Genomic DNA, 19,302 nt, shown 5'->3' on the forward strand with positions numbered 1-19,302 from the left:
CCTAATGCCATTTGAACCGTGACATCCATCCAGTAATCCACCCGAAGTGTTTTCTGTCTTGGGCTTAAATCAGCAAAGTTACCAAGTTATTCAATGTTTATTCCGGATAGCTTGGCACAAGCGGATATGGATCCCGGGCACTATCTCCAAACTTACCCCACAAAAATCACGTCACGACACCAAACTTTTACAGTAGTACAAATATGGTATGTACTCACAAAATGAAGCATTTGGACATTTGTAAATAGTCCAGGAGTTATTATCAACAAAAGCCGAATAGCTTATCTGCTGCTAAAGCTGCGCTAACGTTACTTCCGTCATATGAGACAAGCCTGTATAAGTCCTCAACAAAGTTCCAGAGGAGAGTATTGAAAACGTTTTCACTGAATTGTGATTAAGGCTCATATTTTCAAGGCAACACTTAAAATATATTTAAAATGTTACCTACTATCAATTAGACAAGGATTTTCGTTATCAATACTGATGCTGATTTCACTTTTCATTGTGCATATTATGAGCTTCGTTGAGGACTTTTACGGGCTAGTCTCAGATGACGGAAGTAACCTCGACGCAGTTCATTTTCCACCAGGCTGAAGGAATATTTAAATTGTCAGAGAACATGACATTTGCTAATGTGACTTTGTACTACTTATTGAGATGAGCCATATAAGCTAGTCTGTCAGTCTCATAATAACCCCTTTGTTTCTCCTGTCAACCTAAGCATACAGTATAAGACTGCTGGATGGTGGTGACTGTTGTTACTAAAGTTCAGTAAGTTTTATCTCTTTTTTTCCTTCACTTGCTTGTCTGGTTTGACAGTGTCAGAAATAGTTTTGTCTCGTAGACACGGTCTTAGCTCGCTCTTGTTTATACAGGGGCGATGATGAGAGAATCAGTCCTAATTGCTCAGTTTCATCTGAAGGCACAGGAACACACATTGTTGAGAAAGTTTTCAGTGTATGCATGCATGCATGCGCATGTGTGTTTCTATCTGTGTGATCTTCTTATGACTGATTGCTATAACTTGCTAATCATATGGGTTTTGTAAACGTTAGTAAGCAACTGTCCCATTGTTTAATATGTGCGTACGGTATACATGTCACTGATGAAGCAGGTGAAAGACTACCATCTATAATATCTTAAAGGATTTATCCGGAGTTGGAACAAGTTTGCCTGATTTTTGCATGTTTGGGATGAAATACAGTCACTCTAGAGCAAAATCAAGGCAAAAGGATGCGTTTTGAGAAAGTTTGATAATATCACGTTAGCCTCGTTAGCCATATCAGCTATGCAATATGAAAGATGCGGGCATCGTTTTTCGGCGGTTACACACATTTCAAAAACACAACATTTTAAAGTCTTGCACAGCTCAAAACAACGTCACACTTACCTCGTAATATGTTGAGGGTATCCACACATAAACCAAAGTGTCCAAAGTCCTTCATGTATTCTTGAAAGGTCTGCAGAATGTGTTTTGTGAAGCTACTACCTTGAGAATATCTAAATTACGGTCAAGACAACTATTTGACACTAAAGTCCACCAAGTAGATTGCCGAGTGCGTCGCACCATCAGCTGTGGTTACTCGCTATGGAAATAATCATAGCTGATGGTGCGACGCACTCGGCAATCTACTTGGTGGGCTTTAGTGTCAAACAGTAGTTCTCAAGGTAGTAGCTTCACAAAACACATTCTGCAGACCTTTCAAGAATACATGAAGGACTTTGGACACTTTGGTTTATGTGTGGATACCCTCAACATATTACGAGGTAAGTGTGACGTTGTTTTGAGGTGTGCAAGACTTTAAAATGTTGTGTTTTTGAAATGTGTGTAACCGCCGAAAAACGATGCCCGCATCTTTCATATTGCATAGCTGATATGGCTAACGAGGCTAACGTGATATTATCAAACTTTCTCAAAACGCATCCTTTTGCCTTGATTTTGCTCTAGAGTGACTGTATTTCATCCCAAACATGCAAAAATCAGGCAAACTTGTTCCAACTCCGGATAAATCCTTTAAGTTGTTTGTATTAGTGTACCATATTATTTTGGTGTGTTGATTTCACTTATAGTGGAACATATCTGGCATAAGGTAAAATTGACATGAAGGCAGAATATGCATGTGTTTGAATGTGTGTGTCTATGTGTGTGTTTCAGAAGATAGACATGCCAAGCTGGGCTGTATTGACAGAGGGTCCTCTGAGTAAATGATTGAACATGGACTTACTCCATCAGGTCATGCGACGGCTGTATTATTTATGCATGGCATTCTGCCTCCCATCGATCCACTCACAAGTAACTGACTGGCAGGAGGACTGGGAGATGGGGAAAGTGTGTGTGCACACACATGTGTGTTCATGTTTGTTTATGTTTGTGTCATACAAATTTTTTTTAGATGTACGTGTGTATGGGTGTGTGTGTGTGTGTGTGAGAGAGAGAGAGATACAGTAAATATTTGTCTTGAGAATACAATAAATGTTTTGCGCACACACAGACACAACCCCCCCAAACACACACGCACACACAATATGCATTCCGTGAATAGGTGGATATGTCATTAATGTGTGCGAGTGTGTGTGTGTGTGTGTGTGTGTGTGTGTGTGTGTGTGTGTGTGTGTGTGTGTGTGTGTGTGTGTGTGTGTGTGTGTGTGTGTGTGTATGCACCCCCTGACGGCGGTGGTGTTTATGTTTTGTGTTTGTTCATGGGTATTAATGGGCCTCTGAGAGTAAGTGAAAGCTGTGCTGAGAACACACTGCATCCCAAATAAGCCAACCACCTCACCACATGTCTTCTCTGGTGCTCACACATGCATGCACAAGCACACACACGCACCTACGCACGCACATACGCAAAAACACGCACGCATGCACACACACACACACACACACATCTGCTAAGGAGAGTGTGTGACAGGATATAGGCCTACATGTGTGTGTGTGTGTACCTAATTTCCTGTGCTAACTTCTCAATAGGAACATGCACAGCATTACATTTTGGACACCTCAAATGGTCACAATGGCAGTAGCTTTATACTATACAACCTGAGATGTGGGGGTTTCAGAAATGTGCGACTGCATAGGTCTAGTTTTTAAAAGAACTTTTCAGTGTGTTATAAAAACACCCACACACACTGACCTCAATAGCACTACAATCAAGTGTATTGTGTTGGTGTAACAATGAGTGTAGGATATGGAATTAGACAGAGAGTGCATTCTCAGTATAACATAACTCCATCTGGGGTGCGTTTCTCAACAATGTCAACTTGCTTGGTTGCAATGCGATTTCCCATTGGAAACCTAGTAAGTTGTTAACTGGTTAGCAACAATGTTTTCGAGGAACGGGGTGCAGGGCTGGAGTGCTGCCAATTTAGCAACTTTTTGGCAGTCACTGGCGACTTAAAACCTCATCAAGCAACACTGGCGACTTTAAAAAACGTGTCTTTTCAGTGACAAAATCGTGGTATTTACCCCCAATAAAATGGTAACTATGCACCGCTGTCAGAAGCGTTCCCCACGGTTAAAGTGATACTGTCCCATTTTTGGAAATCAGCTTATTTTACACCTCCCCTTGATTTAAATATTAGGGTTTTACCGTTCTCCTATACTTTCAACCGTTCTCTGGGTATGGCACTGCAAATTTTACCTCTAAGCTAGCAGTTAACAATGAGTAGTATGAGACCAGCTGCTGGCAGCTAACTGGTCTCATAGGACTCCATGTTAACTGCTAGCTTGGAGGTAAAATTTGCAATGCCATACCCAGAGAACAGTTGAAAGTATAATGCCACGATCACACCGCCAGCGTTGAAAGAGCCACAACGCTGCTGACTCCTGCCTGGAAAGCACCGGTCAGGGGCGTTGAACGAGGCAAACGATTCAACCTGAAGCATTCAGCCAGGAATCTCGACCAACCGAAGCTCGTGTTTAGAAAAATGTGAACATTCCATTGGCTGACGCCCTGCTGCCGCCGAGCTCATTACATATTTTTAGATGAAGTTCAACTTCTGCCGCCCTCGGCTTTTAACGCTTTCGACGCCCTCGCCTCATCTTTTCACGCGTTCCACGCCCGCGGTGTGATCGTACGGTAAGAGAACGGTAAAACCCTGTTGTTTAACTCAAGGGTAGGTGTAAAATAAGTTTATTTCCAAAAATGGGACAGTATCACTTTAAGTAGGGCTGCAGATTAGCTCTGATCTCTAAAAAGTAGCTAGCTCTGCCCTTTTAAATGATGAGAGATCAGCGTATCGTCCTAGAGATCAGCGTATCGTGCGTGACGCTGTGACATCATACATGACGTCTTGACGTCATCTAGGGACTGTTCAGAAAGTCAATAGCGACTTCCAGTGATTTTTTTTCCAACACTGCAGGACTGCGACATTGCGCCTGCATCAGGACAGGGACTAACAACATCCCTGTATCATTGCAGAGGCAAACAGCATACACTCTGTCTGGTACTGCATCACACCGGAACACATTACCTTCTATATTTGGTATCATTTTCAGAACAATGACTCAAGGTTAGTGCTTACAGTTTTTGTGCCTCCTCTGTCAGAGCTGTAGCATTAAAGCACGCCACACTATATCATCAGTCTTATCCACCTTGGACGTTTTTGGATTCCACTGTTTTTGGTTTACTTTTTTTTTGTTCAGTGTCCTCTCACTGTGGGGTCCTCTAAATACCTTTGACATAGAATATTCCAAGAGGAATGTGCTCCCTACCACCAATACCACTACTACTACTATTCATCAGCATCAGCATCAGCATCATCATGAAAACATATGGAACTCAAGGCCAAAGTGTAGATTATTACATTGAAAGAAAGCAAAATATACACTATTTACAGAGGAGAAGGGTAACTGATCTCTGAAACGCTACTGAAAGGGACTGCCACTCATTTATTCAGTGCCAGTGAACATTGCCAATGAGCCAAGTGTAACAATAAAAATATACAAACATCAAGAGTACCATCTGGTATAGACAAAGGGCAAATCTTTTGCCAGATGCTGAAAAATATAGAAAAAAGGTGAAAGATAGTTGGCAAATCATATCGTATGCAATTCATAATCGCATAATCGTATGCAATTCATTTAGTATTCCTCGTTGGCCGTTATCCCTTATCCAATGGCTTTCCAAACGAACATTCAACAAGTGAGTGCAAATGCTTTGTTTATGCTGTAATGCTGGGATAATAGTAGAGTCGTCCTAGTTCTACGTGCAGTCAATTTTCCACCAAGTACCGACTGAGATGTAAGCGCATTGGTTAGTGCGCCGTTTGTTACCATTTAGTAAAGAAATGTGCTAGCACTTAACAGAGCTGGATCACGATTATCCGCTCCCCTTCTCCCTCTATCCGAATTTAGCAATCTGACTCCCAGACTCCGATCTGATTCGATACCCCCTATGCTATTCTGGGTTCACGTTCTAGGCATAGATGCATGTGTGCTGCTTTGGCCAAAGCCCCCATGCAAATTCATGTGTGAGTGCGCAAGGTAGTTTTGAAAAGGAGTGAGGACTACATTTGGCCGGAAATTGTTTTGAATGGGTTTGGCAAGCATTTCTATTCATTAAGTCAGTGTTTAGCAGTGAAACTTAGGACTAGCAGTGGCATTGTGAGTGACATTACATTTGAGAGTGTGTGCATGGACAGGTTCATAAAACGTCTACAGTGTACAAAATTCATAGAGCTGAAAAACAAATGTGTTTTCCCCTGTCTTACAAACTGATGATTGCTAATTTTACCAATGGAGAGTCTGTGTGTGTGTGTGCACGTATGCGTGCGCGTGTGCGCGTACCTAATATGTTTACTGTGTTGGTGTTCAGGGTTGCCAGATGAGGCTGATGATTTCCAGCCCAAAAAAATGCTCAAAACCCGCCTAGAAGCACAAAATCCCGCCCAATTCTATTGATTTCTATGGGAAAAATTGGGCAGGTTATATACCGTATGTAATAATTGATAAAGACTTTGACATATCATTGCCCAGCATCTGTCCAAGTTCTCTTTTCTAATACCCTCCCACTATCTTTCCACTGTGTATGACTCTCTCTCCCTCTTTTTCTTCTAAATTCACTTTCTCCTTTGTATGTTTCTTTCTCTGTCTTTCCCTTCCGCTCACCTCTCACCCTCTCCTTCTCTCTAGCCATGCTCTTTCTCTCTCTCTCTCTCTCTTTTCTCTCTTCCCACCCTCACCCTCTCCCAGTCATTCCCAATCAACCCCATCCCAGCCACATCCTCTCTCTCTCTCTCTCTCTCTCTCTCTCTCTCTCTCTCTCTCTCTCTCTCTCTCTCTCTCTCCTCTAAAGCTGTTGTGCGGATGCCAGCCTTCTCCTCCTGGCCCTCGCTCTGCAGCCAGCCCCCCGCCTTCATCCCCTCACGGTCTCCACGGCGACAGCTGCAATCAAAACGGCGCAGACGAGGGCAGAGAAAAGGGAAGGGAGGCGACGCGTGCAGAGAGATAAAGATGAACGAGAGAGAGGAGGGGTGAGGAGGTTGAGCTGCCTGTCAATCATCCGCAAAGCCCCCCCACCAGGGTCGAGCCTCACCACCACCGGAGGAGGGAAATGCCTTGAAATGGAGGATGCCATACACTCTCTTTCCCTCTCTCTTGCCTGCTCACACACACACACCCCACCCCCCACCCCCCCACACACACACACATACACACAAAAACACACACAAACATGTGTGCAAGAAAACACTTGAAAAACAGTCACATAGAGTACATACAAATGACCCAACGTCACATACTGTGACAGGAAGTACACACAAATACATACGCACACGCACACACACACAGACAGTAGTCCCTTGGGAACCCTCCCACTCTTTCTGCCTCTTTTAGTGATGGGCTTCTGACCATACTTCCTTTTCATTCATAGCCAAGCACCACCCAACCTCTTTCTTTCTCTCTCTCTCTCTCTCTCTCTCTCTCTCTCTCTCACTCTCACACACACACACACACACACACACACACACACACACACACACACACACACACACACACACACACACACACACACACACACACACACGCACACACACAGTGTTCCAATGAAACCCATACCATACTTCCTCCTCGCGCCGCCCGCCTCTCAGCAGGACCACGGCACCCCTGCTGTGGGCACTCAGCCCAACGTCCTTTGGCATTTGAATCAGCTCATCTAGCAGTGCCGCCTCAGTGCCTTAGCAGTGCCCTGCCACCCACCCTTTAACCTATGGAGCAGAGCCACAACAGGGAAGGAGGGTGGGGGATGTGGAAAGCAGTAGAGGCGGGATGATATATTAGGGGATATGGAAGACGGGGGACAGAATTGTGAAATGAGGGGGCCTAGCCGTGGCTCAATCGGCTGGGCAGTCGACTACCACACCGGCGACCCGGGTTCAATTCCGGCCCGCGGTCCTTTCTACCCGCTCATTTCCATTCCCTCTGTTACTGTCCTGTCATAACAAAGGCGTAAAAAGCCATATATATGTATATATAGGCTATATATTATATAATTATATATATAAATTGAGAAATGAGAGTTTGGGGAGAAAAGAAAAGGAGAGAGAGACAGACAGACAAACACAGAAAGATAGACACAGAGAGAGACAGACACGGCCAGACAGAGATAGTCTGGGAATGATCTTACAGTATGTTGCCGGACTTAAGGGGATTATAGGAGGACGCAAAGATAGGGGACAAGTAGTTGAGTAGAGGAGAGTGTGGAGCCAGAGAAGGGGAAAGCAGATGGGAAAAGATGACACCAGAAGGACATCAACATGCTGAAGAAAACCACATGAACATTCCAAGGTCACTGGATGACATTCCATGAACATTTCTTTCACCATGCCACTGGCACTTTACTCTTGCACCTTGTATACAGATCTACACTTTTCACTTTACTGCTATGATCACTGATTGTACTTCTGATGCTCTGTGTGTGTCTGTGTGTGTGTGTGTGTGTGTGTGTGTGTGTGTGGGTGTGTGTGTGTGTGTGTGTGTGTGTGTGTGGGTGGGTGGGTGGGTGGGTGGGAGACGTGACGCCTTGTTTTTCGTAACATTGATTAAAAACCTACAAAACTGTTGTTTTTCCTTTAAAAAACAAATGTCAATGAAAGAAGATGTGGTACATTATGTTTCATATTAGTTTTAGATGAGAAGAAACATTTTTGTTAAGATTTATGTAAAGGTTTATATGTCAAATATCCTGCGGTGTGACTGTAACATTAATGAAACATGGAATATAATATATATATATAAATTAACCAACAACATTTTGAACAATGTATGAAGCATTTGGCATGATTGCATAAATATTAACTTTATATTAAGATATGTGAATGTGAAAAAAACTCAAGACAGTAATATTAAATACAAGTTCAATTTCGTAACACAAATTGCGTCCTGTGGGGTGACATGTATGTCAATGTTTGTGAATGGGCAGCTGCAAGGCCAACTACAAGGGTCTTAAAGACTGGATCCTAACCAGTCAGTACCTCCGTTATTGGAGAGTGCTGTGGAAGTTTAAGGTGACTCTTAACCTCTTAATATGTCTTCATATTGCAATCTTTCTGTCACGCAATGCTTAGGTTCATTTTATGGTGTCCTGTGGTGTGACTGCTCTTATAGGAGGAAAACAAGTTTTTTATGAATGAATACACATATTAAGATTAAACACAATATGGTAACACTTTATAATAAGTACCCATTTTTAGGCATTACTTAAGGGTTAGTTAAGCCTTATTTTACCATTAGTTAACCCTTAGTGAATCACGAGTTAATCATTATGTAAGTATTATTTCTCATTTCCTAACTATTATCTACTACCGTTAGTAAATGGTTAGTATGTGCTGATATAACGGTTCGCTAAGCAAAGTTAAGCCTTAAATAAGCCTTATTTTAACAATAGTTAACCCTTAGTAAATAACGAGTTAGTCGTTATGTATGTGTTATTCCTCATTTCTTAACTATTATCTACTACCATTAGTAAATGGTTAGTGTGTGCTGATGTAACGGTTCGCTAAGCAAAGTTAAACCTTAGTTAAGCCTTATTTTTAACATTAATTAACCCTTAGTGAATCACGAGTAAGTCGTTATTTATGTGTTATTTCTCATTTCTTAACCATTAACTAATACCGTTAGTAAATGGTTAGTGTGTGCTGATGTAACTACTCGCTAAACAAAATTAAGCATTAGTTAACCCTTAGTGAATCACGAGTCAGTCATTATGTATTTCCGTGAAATTATTAAATACTGTTAATTAATCATTTGTCTATGGTGATTTAACTTTCTGATAAGCATTAGTAAACCATCATTAAAATGTCTGATAACCCACCTTTATTTATGAAAAAAACATTATCTCTTTGTTGTCTCCTACCACCTAACCATTAACAAGTACTATTAGGCATGTATGGTAACGGTTTGTAAACTCTTGCTTTAGCATCAGTGAAGTCTTATTTAACCCTTTTGTAATGGTTAGTGTGTGATGACTGGTAGCATGGCAAACAGTAGGCCTAGGCCTAAGTTGAGGCTCATGTGACTGCCCCTGGATGTTTCTGGACGTTAACAAATGACTTGTTAAGCGTTGCTTATGCATTATCAAGGAATTACGAACCATTACTTAAGTATATCTGGGGAACTGATCTAAAGTGAAAACCTGTTATGGCTTTACAACACATTAACGAATGAATTGATAAGCATTACTTATGCATTACCAAGAAGTTTCAACGCAATAATAACGCATATCTGGGGAACTTTTTAAGCGAAAACCTATCCATACTTTCCAAAACATTAATAGTCAGGGTCAATTTTCCCAAAAGATGAACCCTGAAGGCAAATTGTGTTAATTTTTGGTATACAACTAATTTAGGGGTATTCAAGGGTGCTGAATCCAAATCTGTTGTATACCGGGCGCAAAAATGTACGGAAATGCCTCAAACGGGCAAAATCCAATATGGCCGCCGACACCAGGTTAAAATCCCTTTTCTTTTTGACTATACAAGGTATGAATGTGAAAATAAGACTTATTTTTATGTTTTCATATATGGGGAACCCCATTCTGTCATCAGATTTAAGGTCAGATTTGAAGAAAATGCTTATATAATTGGCTGGCAGCTTTTTTAAAACAGGGAGCCTCATATTGTCAACGATTTTTAGCATTATGATCAAACTTTCAAGATCCACAGAAAATAATGTCTGATGTCTTTGTGAACACCAATACTGCCAAAAACTGCACTGAACTGTCTACTTTCACCTGAAAAAAGAAGTTTGTGTCTACCTATTTCCATTCTTTAGTTACTGGCAGTAGAACATGGGATGACGCCTCCAAAAAAGCACTGATTTCTGACCCAAAAATAGTACACTTCTGTGTCCATATTTTTTCTTTCAGGACAATGTACCTTTTTATAGGGTTCATGTTTGGTATACAGCATTTTCATGGGGTTTGAAATATGCTCAATTCAAATCTGTCATATACCAGGCTCAAAAAATTCCTATAATGCCTCAAAATGAAGGAATCCAATATGGCCGCCGTCACCAGAGATATACATATCTTTGATTAAACAAGGTGAACTCTTAAAAACATTATGTAGCTATATGTTTTCTTTTCATACATGGGGAAATAATGTATGTAATCAAATTTAAAATTATAATCAAAGGTAGTCAGTGTAGTCAGGCAGTTCAGTGTAGTCTGAATTCATGTTTACAACCATTGTTTTTCATGACAATTAACTGACAGGCTAATTTCTATTGAAATGTTTTGTCTTATTTCAATTGCTTATGCACAATGAAATGTGTTCACCTCAGCCCACCTCTTCCATTATGACAAAACTATACACAGATAAGTCTGTATGCCTGAATGTACCTTCATCTAATATGAATGTCTAGTTTTGGGAAGTTATTGTCTGCTGATTTTATTGCCTTGTTTAGATTAAATCCTTGAACGGTAGAAAGGTGAAAGGTGGAACAAAAGACAGGTTGATGTCATTGTGAAATATTTACTTTCTTGATAGTTAGGCTATCTCCAATCATTATCAAGCTCCTCCTACTCAGTGATTTGGCCACTACATGTTTAGACACTACATAACACCAGGCACTACATTGTACTTTTGCTGCAGATGTAGTCCTAGTCATAGAGTCTTTGCTATCTACATCAGAAGCCACACAATGGCATATTGTGCCCCCTCATTATCAAGCCAATGTACTGAGGCAGGATCACATACTACTCCACCCTGTCCTCCTGTCAGTCACTGAAACGGGATGGATGAAATTGAATGGGGCATTAGTCCCACTACTCCTGCTGAAAAGACATCACAACTTGTGCTCGCCCCAAGGAGTGCCTCATCCCCCTCTGGATCTGCAAGAAGAGGCATGGAGTACATGGAGTCATTCAGTTGCTGCAAATAAGATAAATTTGTCTTGGGCATACATAGCTGTCGCATTTAAGCGAATAACTCCTTCAAAATCACTGGAGAGGAGGAGAGGTAATTGAGAATAAGTTAACCTAGGGCTCTGACTTCTACTCCAAAGGGCTTGGATCATAAGTGGGACAGTCAGAGCACACCCACAACCCTAGTGATATATATCACGCTGCCTTCCCCTTACTTGCACTTCCCTCCTCGGTTACAAGTCATAGCAAGTAGGTTTTTATTGTCAATTCTTTAACATTCGTTTACATGCACTGGTCATACAAAGAATTTGAAATTACAATTTTCTTGGCTTTCCGGAACATACAGACATAGACTAATTAAAAAGGTAAGGACATAGACAGTTATCGCACACATTAGACAGTACTTATTACATGGACTTAGACAGTACTGGGACATAGACAGTGCTCCTCATAGACAGTTTAATTTAAAGTGCAAAGAACTGGACAACAGAAGACTTGTAAGAGGACATTACAGTTAAGAGGTTTTCTGTTGTGTTTTTGTGCTTTTCCCTAAAAAAAGGGTCTTTATTCAGCGTTTCAAGATTCAGACATGGTAATAGTATGCATTTTGAAGAAACTTATGCCCAATAAGATAGAAAAAAATGTCTGTCACACCACACCACACCACCAGCAGCAGTGTGTTTGTGTGTGTGGTGTGTGTGCGTGTGTGTGTGTGTGTGTGTGTGGGTGTGTGTGTGTGAGTTGTGTGTGTAGTGTATGTGATCAACAGAACGCTCAGGTAGAAGGTTAGCGGTGCGGTGTGCGTCTTGTTGTGTGTGTCTGTTCGTGTGTCCGTGTATGCGTAGGTGTGTGGTGTGTGTGTGCAGTTGTGTTGTTATGTGTGTGTGGTGGTGTGGTCTGTGTGTGTGTGTGGGTGTGTGTGTTCACGTGTGACGACGAATATGTTTGGGTTTTCGCCATGTGCAACGAAAGCGCCAGTGTGTGCTTTCTCTAGTGTGGTGTGTGTGTGTGTTTGTTGTGTGTGTGTGTGACCGGGTGTGGTCGTGTTGGTGGGGTGTGTGTGTGTCACTGTGTGTGTGTGTTGTGTTGTGTGTGTGTGTGTGTGTGTGTTGTGCTTGTTTTGAGTTTAGTTGCGGTGGTTGAAAGTTCAGTCACAAGGAGTTATAGTAGAAAACGCAGGTGGCAAAGTTATGTTCAGTCGCAGATTATGATAACCCACTAAACCCAAGATGGGGGGGGGGGTTGGGCAGTGTGTACACTTCAAACTTTGGCCGCTAGAGGCTGACCACCACCCACTATGGGGGGGAGAGCGAGGGGTTGATTTCCGAAGTCAGCATCGATTGATCGCTTGGTGCATTGGACGCTGCTGCCAGCAGGGTGTCGGAAAGACCACGCAACCGGCGCCTGGTGTACCTCTGTATGCTCCTAGACGACGTTCGTCCAAATAGCATCACAGAGGGCAGGAGGGTCTGAACAGTTTGTGTTGCAGGGTGGCGGCTTCTGTGTCTTTGATGATCGATCATCAGTGCTTTTCCGGGTGAGGCGGTGTGGTGTAAATGTCCTGCCGGGAGAGGGGAGCTGGTAACTCCCCATGATCTTCTTCGCGGGTGTCGTACAGAACGATACAGCTGGAAGAGTGTCTTCAAGACTAAAACTCCTCCGTGCAACCCCCCTTCCACCCCGCAGGCGAACTTGGACTGACCTCACACTGTTGACTGCAGTTGGCACCGCAACGCTCTCTATGGTTCCTCTGTATGTATGTTTTCATGAGTGAGGGTGTAGCCATTGCCCTTCTAATTAGGAACGTGTTTGGCAGCAGGAAGTATCCTCCGGAAGACGCTGTGATGGGCCTTTCTCTTCGTTCAGTTGATGCGATAGTGTTGGTCAAGGTGTCCAAGAGTATTTTTTTAGGTGTCGTCGCTGATGTGCACGCCATCGCAAGGAACTTGGTTGCTGCTGCACTTCTCCACAGAATCATCGCTCCACAGCATGGCGCCGTCAGTGGTCAGCGACTGGTGGGCAGTTGTTTTTTGGACCCAACTTTGGAAGTTATCTGACAACAATCCTCCTTGGTCTTGTTCTTGTTGACATTCACAGGCAGGAGGTTGTTGTCTTTGCACCCGGAATATGGCCAACATGAGGACTTTGTCTACCGACTTCTGAAGCTCTGTAGTGAGCGTCCTCATCGCCCTTGGGTTGATGAGCCCACCAGGTTGTATCATCCGGCAAAACTTCACTTGGTGGGTTAGTTCTGCTGGGGTCGTTGTGGCAGTCCAGGTCGTGTGTCAGCAGCGTGAACAGCAGGGGCTGAGAACACTGTGATTCTAACACAACCTTGCGGAGCCCCCGTGCTCCAGGGTCGGGTGCTCGAGGTGTTGTTCAGAATTATACCCGTACTGCTTGTGGTCTTTGCATCAGGATAGGCCCAATGCATGCCGACTGGCAGTTGCAGAGGGCGAGGTGCTGAAACCTAGTTTGGGGTCCTGTGTCCAGTTGGTGATGATGAGTTTGTTGTGGTATTATGGATTGGTTATGAAGTGCTGAATGAAGTCCAATGAACAGCATTAAAGCTCTCATATTGCCCTTCCGTTCTTTATTGTCCAAGTGGGTGAGGGCCTGGTAGCGCGTGGAGGGCACAGAGCAACAAATTTGCATCCTCCGACTGGGGATGCCGTGACCGATCGTTATGGCTCGGTTCAACGCGAACTGGTTGGGGTCTAGGGTGGGGGGTTGGAATAGGGTGGCTTTGACTGGTGTGGACAGTACTAAGCCGTTCGTTCAGAAGAAATGTCGCCTTCGATGGATTATGGGGCGTCACGCCACTATGCTACAGTCAGGTACCGTCATTGGCCAAAGCATGATGGCTGAGCGTGATTTTGAACGGTACTACTATCTTCGGCACAGGTATGATGGTTAGCGAGCTTTGAAAAGTGATGGTATAGATGACTGCTTGCTCCAAAGAGAGATGTTAATGATGTCTGTGAAGACAATGTCTGTGAAACTATCCTTCGCTCTTCTGCTTAATCCTTCAACACTCGGACCAACCATAAAGCATGCAATATGTTGTCTGGGCCACGCCTGCTTTGCGTGGGTTGATGGTGGCACCGTGGTGGCCTCTATCAGGAAAAGTGTCCTCTGGCAGAGGTCTGGCAAGGTGGATCAGGTAAGGGTGTTGCGCGCCATCATGGGGGGTGTCAGGAGTTTGAGTTCTGTGGGTGAGTGTCCCCATTTTGTGCTTCCACAACTTTCAAGCGGGCAAAGGAAACTGTTCACGGTATGTCGTTCTGCATGTGAACGCAGGTAGAGAGTTGTTGGACAGCACAAGCTTCGTTGGTGCGGTTATAGTCCGTGATGGCCTGTACCCCCTGCCCTGCCACAGCGCTCTGTGCATCTCTGCTGTCTTTGAAGTGTGTTGTTATTTTGTTGCGTCCTGAGTATTCCTTTTTTGCTTTCCCTGACCACAGATTGCCGTCTGGGGACAAGGTTAGCCCTTGCTGTCTTTTTGGAACAAAGCTAGGTCTCCTGCTCTGATAAGGCTTTGTCATCTATGGCCCTCAGCAGTCGGCAATGAAAACGTCTCCTTTGAAACCATGGCTTATCGTGGTTGGCCCTGGTAGTGATGTTGTTTTATTTCAGTAAATCACAGATCATCGAGCTTTTGTGAATGTAGGAGGTCACGGTGGTCCTGTGTAACTCCTCAATGTCAATGTGATTGCCTGTGCGGTGGCAGACAGTTCCGGGTTGTTTTGAATATTAACTTCCAGTCTGTGGTTTCCTACAAAGCAGTCCTGAAGTCGTTGTGAGATGGCTCTCCTCCAGGCCATTTTCCTTTTTTCCATCCTCCACCCCCTTCTGAACTGGTTTGGGCAACCACGGAGTTTTGCCTTTTGTCGTCGTAACGTGGCATTGTAAGCAGAAGGAAGACACGAGTAGACGTGGGGTCTTTCCCAGATGATCCAAGTGTGGGGGATGGGCCTTTGCCTTGTTGCCCAACCCTTCTGATTTTGTGTAAAATACGAGGCGTATCCAGAGAAGGTGTTTTTTTCTTTCTCAGGGAGTTGTTACTTTTAGCCTTTTCGGCATAGGTTTGACATGTGATGGAAATTTTGGGAAAGTACTGTTTTGAGATTTCCGCGTGGTTCGAAATCTCCTAGTACCACTGTGAGTGGATGCGAGGCTCTGGTGTGCATGGCTTGTTGTTGTTCACTGGATGCCCCGATTGCAGCCGCGTTCAGTGCCTCTGCTTTTGAGCCAATTGTTGTATGCTGGGTGTTGCTGGGATGGTAGACGGCGATAAGACGGATATCGACGGATATTTCTCTGAGATATAGATAGAAAGCGGTCGGCACGTCTGCGGAAACTATCCGGCAAGGGTACCAGCAAACACAAGCACCAATTAAACTCTGATCTCCTCCACGGCGTGGAGAGCATTGTGCCCTCTGTTACTACTACCCGAGCATAATAGTAACAGGTGGCGACCAAAGCATCATGTGTGTTAGGACACATATTCCTCCTTCCTCTCGGTTTTTTCTCTGCATCAGACAGGGCTCTGTGCTCCTCGAGTGGGCACGTTTAGGTTTGTTACAGATGTAAAAGCACGAATCGGGCAGGGTGCCGTCGTTCAGCCCAGGATTCGGTGAATTCACGTTTTAAACACCGTAACGCGCAGCTAGTTCTCACGGTTTTTGTTCGCTGAATCTTAGTAGCCCGTTATGTCATCCATCTTAATTGTCCAGAGAAATAGACTCTGACGTTTTGCCAAGAAGAATTGATGGTATTGCTGGACGAGTTGGGTTGGCTGCATAGCCGTCGTCTCGCGCAAGCTACAAGGCTAGACGTCTGCTAAATATCCAACCATAAGCCACGTTGCCCCTTTTCCTAATTCTTCGGCGTCGCAATAGTGTAGGGCAGGACGGGTCCGCGATTGTAGTCCCTATGGTTGCCGCCGGAGATATCCTAGTCTCGTATAGTTCTTCCAGGGTTCTTCCATCTCGTACATCAATAGGGGGAATTGCTTTAAGTTGTCCAATGTCTTAAGATCTGCAACAGCTGTTGGCCGACTGTACGTGCGTGTTCCGACATATTTTGCCCGCACGATAGACATTTTTCCGAAAGGACCACATTTTAACACAAATAATAACACTGAAAGTTGGGGAAAGCATAGGGGCTGGCTGCAACCTCTCCACGTGCGCCGCCGGCCGGAGTAGCTACCCACATGGTGGTAACAGTGTCCCTCACACAACTGTGCTTCTCTCATCCAGTGTGCTCCATCATCTAAGCTTCACCTATCACTTGGATCCCTCGCATGGGATTACAACTCCATCATGTACAGTAGATAACCTATAATCCTGGGCAGTCATGGGTGAGGTTAGGGCGTCAGACTTGCATCCCAGAGGTTGCCGGTTCGACTCCCGACCCGCCAGGTTGGTGGGGGGAGTAATCAACCAGTTTGCTCTCTCCCATCCTCCTCTCATGACTGAGGGTACCCTGAGCATGGGTACCGTCCCACCGCACTGCTCCCCATAGGGCGCCACTGAGGCTGCCCCCTTGCACGGGTGAGGCATAAATTCAATTCGTTGTTGGTTGTGTGGTGCAGTGTTTCACTTGTTGTGCTGTGGAGTGCTGTGTCACAATGACATGGGAGTTTGGGAGTTTTCCCAATGGGCTTTCACATTTCTTCACCTTTTTTCATCTTCGATTCGCCCTGATCGCAAACCACAATACCGTAGAACCAATCAGGATCACTGATTTTTTTCAGAGATGTGACACACAGTCAAAAAGTATGTGGTGAGAAGTTAAAATAAGTGAAAAAAAGTAGTTCTTTCTGCAACAATGACTGCTCCATGAGTCACTTGCTTTCGAATCTGTGAATAGTTAAGAAGCGCAGCTCAGACAAATGGTGACACAAATGTGTTTCATAAGTGCAAGCGACTTCTTTAAATAACTCCACTCTTTTGGACCTCTATGCCTATGGCGTAGCTCCAGATGGAAGTTGCTGTGGCCAGCAAAAGGTGGTAGTCTGGTGTACAGAGAATAATTTTCTGTATCTTTGGAATGCAAAGTAAAACCAAAGAGATAATTGCGGCCTTCAGGAGGCACACCTACAAGAGGAAAAAAGTTAACCCCTCTCTAATCCTCCTGCTGCATCAACAGAGCTTAAAACCATTATCTAGGACAGCCTCCAACCGGGTCCTCACTCTTTGCCGTGCTGTCCTCTTGGTACAGGTGTGTCAAAGCAAGGGACCAAACAACTCAACAAAGGGCCTTAACCACATTTCACACGCCCCATGCACAGAATGACCATTCATTTTTTTTTGGGGGTTTTCCCTCAATCCAATGATCTCTTTCCATCCATCTGGTGTTCTGCAATAGACTAATTGATACAGCACAATGTAAAATAGTTGTGTTTGCAGAGTGGGCCACCGCTACTGTAATATCTACATTGAGCAAGACAATCGATGCAATAACTCTTGGATACCAATGAGTATGACATGAGTACCAATACATGAGTATGTCCTCTGTGTATATATTCACACACACACACACACACACACCATACACACACACACACACACACACACAACACACACACACACACACACACACACACACACACACACACACACACACACACACACACACACACACACCGTATGCACTCCCTGCTCTGTTCATGGTTTTTGGCACTACTAATTGTATATTCTGCTCACCAAAACTGTTTTGTGAATTAAATGTGTGCTCTGAAGTGTGTTGCTTTCAATCTCATTGAACATGTGCATAGTGACAAACACCATTCTATTCTATTCTATTCTATTCTATTCTATTCTATTCTATTCTATTCTATTCTATTCCAATCTATTCTATTCTATTCTATTCTATTCTATTCTATTCTATTCTATTCTACACATCAGCTCACCACTCAATCCTCCTTTATTCATAGATTGAATGAGCACATCAATAAAATTGGCAAACAGTGATTTCTATTGTAAAGTTGTATAAAAAGAATTAACTTATTTAGGCAGACTCGTGTGTGCACTTACTTTTATGGTTGAAAAGATGGGAGCATGGGACGTGGTTTGAGATGGAAACATTTCATCATGGTATAATGACTCAATTATTGAATTGAAATCTGCCTGAGTGTATATTAAAGCGCCTGTATACGTACGTATGTGTACGTTGGTGTTCCAATAAGAATGTCTTCTCTGCCACACTTGTGTGTGTATGTACTCTCTCAATGTGTGGTCCGTCCGAACATTGCAAAGTTATGCTTGATTGTTATTTACATTAAGAGTGGCGACAGGGTGGGGATGAGGGAGTGAATGTAGTGTATGTGGGTAGTAAGTGTTGTCTTTTCAGTGACAGTGTTCGTATTGTAATGGACTCTACCGGGGGCCTATTTGAAAACAAGATATGTTATCTAAGACCAATACATTTAATTAATGCCGGATTAAATTGAAATAGGGGAAATATTCCAATATAAATGATCAATTTATTAACAGTCTTAAACATGTATGCAGGTCTAAATCATGTCTTTTCATCCGAATCTTAAACCCGAGCACAGCAATGAATTCCCCATGTATGAAAACCTATAGCTGGCATAATATATTTAAGAGATGACCTTGTTTAATCACAGACATGTACTGTATATCTCTGGTGATGGCGGCCATATTGGATTCCTTCATTTTGAGGTACTATGGGATTTTTTGAGCCTGGTATACAGCAGATTTAAGTTAAGCATCTTTCAAAACTCATGGAAATGCTGTAAACCAAACATGAACACTAAAAAGACACTTTATCCTGCAAGCAAAAATATGGACACAGATGTGTAGCATTTTTGGGTCAAAAAACAGTGCTTTTTTGGTGGTGTCATCCCATGTTCTACTGCCAGTAACTAAAGAATGGAAATAGGTAGACACAAACTTCTTTTTTCAGGTGAAAG

This window comes from Engraulis encrasicolus, chromosome 22 (genome assembly GCF_034702125.1).
Source record: "Engraulis encrasicolus isolate BLACKSEA-1 chromosome 22, IST_EnEncr_1.0, whole genome shotgun sequence".
NCBI lineage: Eukaryota > Metazoa > Chordata > Actinopteri > Clupeiformes > Engraulidae > Engraulis > Engraulis encrasicolus.